The sequence below is a fragment of the Echinops telfairi genome, unplaced genomic scaffold (assembly GCF_000313985.2).
Source record: "Echinops telfairi isolate 266 unplaced genomic scaffold, ASM31398v2 ScPeMD7_7475;HRSCAF=8513, whole genome shotgun sequence".
NCBI classification, from domain to species: Eukaryota; Metazoa; Chordata; class Mammalia; order Afrosoricida; family Tenrecidae; genus Echinops; species Echinops telfairi.
Window position 1 is genome coordinate 189093 of NW_022111379.1, and position 3596 is coordinate 192688.

Here is a 3596-nt window from a genome sequence, read left to right on the forward strand (position 1 = left end):
ACTAAGGTGACCAGACGTCCCGCTTTTGGCGGGACAGTCCTGATTTTTAGCAATTTGTCCCACATCCCGTGGCATTTTTAAAAAGTCTCGATTTTTGGAAAGAATGCACAACAAGCTAGGGTATATGGTTTTCGGCTACCATGTGGCTATTTCACCAGGATATGAGTTTTATCAATGGTGTCCCGCTTTACCAGTGTCAAAATCTAGTCACCTTGTATCAGGGTCACTTGAATTGAAATTAAATTGATGACAGGCAACAGGCTTGGTTTGTAAGTTTGTTTTAAACTTTTATTCAATTTGTTGTTGGAATCACTTTGCAGAGAATCTTTTGGCTTTGTCTCTGTTCCTTTTTTTCTGTTGCTCTTCTCTGGAAGCAGACCAACGCCTGACATCAGTGAGTGCGCGGCGCTGACTGAAGCATGACACAGTCTGCCATGGCCACGTAGTGAGGTGTGTGCGAGACCTGAGCCCTCAAGACTCACTGGTAAGAGTAAACATGTGTTCTTCGGGGGTAGGACTTCCCCTGGGGTCATGGGAGTCTCATGCCACACTTCTCAGGGACCTTGTTCTTTGCACCATGTAAATAATTCTTAAATGGGCACAATGCTCAAGGCAGACATGCATTGCTAATTAAGCTGAACTGTTTGATTTTAAGAAGATTTCAGGCCCCTGTCACTGAACTGCCCGATGCTTCTGCATCCTCCTCCTTGAGCCTCTTCGAACCTCTTTGCTACCTGACGCTCAGTCCTCTGCGCTCGCCTTCTCCTTCAGGCCATGTCCGGGAGGAAGGGGAATCGAATCATAAGTCCGCTATCCAGAACCTCCAGTCTTTTGACCCCTTTGCTAATGTCAGTAAGGGCGGTGACCTGGGGACCGAGGATTAGATCCATATAAGAATTCAACAGCATTACGGCAGGAAGACCCTTACCACTGTCCAAGGCATCGCTGACGACGACGACAAAAAGGAAACCAGCGAAGGTCTTTAAAAAGAAACTTGCCTGCACTGGAACTGTGATTGGGCACCCAGAATATGGAGCCGGGATTCAGCTCCAGGGCGACCAGCGCAGGCGCCTGGGCCAGTGCCTTGTAGAGATCGGACTGGCTAAGGACGGCCAGCTGACGTTCGTGGGCTTTAAGTGCTTGTGCCTCGCTGACACTTCAGTGAGGATTTCCTTGCAATGAGTAGAAAGTTCCCCCTCCGTCCCTTGTCAGAAGTTTAAAACCTCAGAGCTTGAACCTCAGAGGGTGAGTCAAGAAGTATTTCTCCTTGAGTTGCAGTTCGGCCATATAGACGTGTTTAAACTTGTCTGCACAGTCAGTGGGTCCTCTCACTAGTACCCTTGGTCTCTTTAGGGTACCCTCAAAAAGAAAAGGGGAAAAGCATACTGATCCACCATGGCAAAAAGCAATCTTGAGATCCGGGCTAATATCAAATTTTCAACAAACCCCAAGTGGTCATCTTCCCAAATCACTGAAGCTTTACATCAAGTTGGCGGGGTGCCGCCCCACGGAGAACAACAGTCTTTAGACAGATCGAGCGCTTTAAAGAAGGTCGGGAAGACCTCGAAGCTGAGCCAAGAGAAGGAAGACCGTTAACCTCAACCAAGAAAGACACTGTGGCTGAAGTCCAAGGCTGTGGGAAGAAGATCCTAGCATGCCCACGGATGCACTAGCTACTGAGGTCGGGGCCTCACGTTTAAACACGTCCATCTGAGCCGCGCAAGCTGTCAGCCGCATGGGTGCCGAAAACCTTCCGCAAGGAGCAGCTAGGTCACAGAGCTGATCACAGTTCCATCAGTCTTTCCAACAAGATGGAAGCCAATGAAGACAATTTTATGGAACAAATTGCAACCAGGGTGACTCTTGGATTTACCAAATTGATCCTGAGAGCAAAGTCACAACGAAACAGTGGCTTCTGAGCGGATCCGCTGGGCCAGTTGAATGGAATCCAGGTTGGCTCGGAAGGTGAAGGTGACTGCTTTGGGGATTCCACGGAGCAGCCTGGATAGATCTTCTGGACACAAAGTGAGGAAGGTGTGACAGGACAAGGGCGACCGCATTGGAGCATAAAGGACCAGGAAAGCTGTGCCACGGAGAGTTTGCACCATCAGCGCACCTGCTCGTCTCCGAGGGGAGCAGGGGCTGTCCTATTAGGATCGTGTTGTGAAACCTCACCCGTCTACCCTGGCCCTGCTCTTCCGCAGAGAGCTTTTTGCTTGTTTCCCAATCTGAAAGAACCTTGACCTAGAACCCAACTGAGCCCCTGGAGCGTGTCACAACTGCTTTGGTGTGGTGTCAATCAAAGAGGGCACAAGGCTTGGGGGAAGGGTTGGAAAGATGGAAACTGCCTTCAGACATGTGTAAACCTGATGTAGGCGGTTGAAAAATAGAGCTTCCCGTTTTGATATTTTTGTTTATTAATAAAGGTATCCTGATTTTTTAGCTGTTAAGAAAAAGATTTCAGGGGACTTTTGGGGGTTTAAAGTTTAAGGATGATCCTGGACACAATTTATGGGACTCATCCAGCCTCTATGGCTACAGAAAATCTAGATTCCAAAATACTTTGAAATTTTGTTCTGCATTTTCTTCATTTTAATCAGGATTCTCCTATAAAATCTCTGATCAAAATGTTCACTAGTGGTGACTGGGCACCATCCAGTTCTTCTGGTCTCCTGGCAAAGGCTGCAGCTATTCGTGGAAGCAATTAGCCACACATTTTGGGTTTTCCTCTTCTTGGCAGGAGATTATTTTTAAAAGAAATGGAGTTACACTGTACTTCCTGTTCTCCATCTTGCTTTCTCAAGAGATTTTTTTCTTAACGCAGCACATACAAATCAACTTATTTGTTTTTAAAAATTGCTCAGCATTGCACTGTATGATTGGACCATAATTTATTTCACCATCCCCTACTGATGGACCCTTTGGGTTATTTCCAGTGCTTTGCTATAGCTACAAGCAATGCTTGCACATTGATCTTTGCCCAATAACTGCTATTAAATCTTTGGCATAGATTCTTTGAAATGGGCATCTTGAGCAGGAAGGGTCTATTCATTAAAAAAACCCCACCTTTACAGTTATTGTCAGATTGCTCCAATAGCTGATTCTAGTTCCCTCTCTGCTACTCTTTATTTTCATAACATTGCTATCTTAAATTTTATTTTAAAGATAAACGTTAGTATCAAGTTGCCAAGTCTTCTTGGGCCTTGTTTTAGAAATGAACTCAGGGATGAATTCGCCGCCATGCTGACTGCACCCTGGTGAGACTGGAAGGGATGGAGTTGTAGTCGTGGTGACAACTGCCAAAACAGGACGACCACGGCTGGCACTCTGCCTCCGGGAGTCTCCAGGAAAGGGTGGCATTTTGAGTGGGGGGCAGTCAGGGAGGCCTCTGGGGGCGGGGTTCCTATGTAGTCTCTGCACTATTTAGGAACATTTTCTGGAACACCAACTCACTGCCTCACACCACAGCAGTGTGCATTAAGTACAATTCTCGTCCATTCACCAGACATGGGAACTGAGAATGAGGGTTTTTCCCAGTTCCTGCCTCTGAGCAATTCGGCCTCCCCACTTTCCTCTCTCTTGGCCGCGCTTCCCCA

General features: G+C 47.1%; 1 long non-coding RNA gene across 2 annotated transcripts in view; it reads left to right on the plus strand.

Moving 5' to 3' along the window:
- Nucleotides 1-3596, plus strand: part of LOC123521178 — a 39919-nt gene that overhangs the window by 31287 nt on the left and 5036 nt on the right. For both annotated transcript variants that reach the window (XR_006679650.1, XR_006679649.1), the window contains exon 2: nt 378-484. This is a non-coding gene — a long non-coding RNA (uncharacterized LOC123521178). The remainder of the gene's footprint in view (nt 1-377; nt 485-3596) is intronic.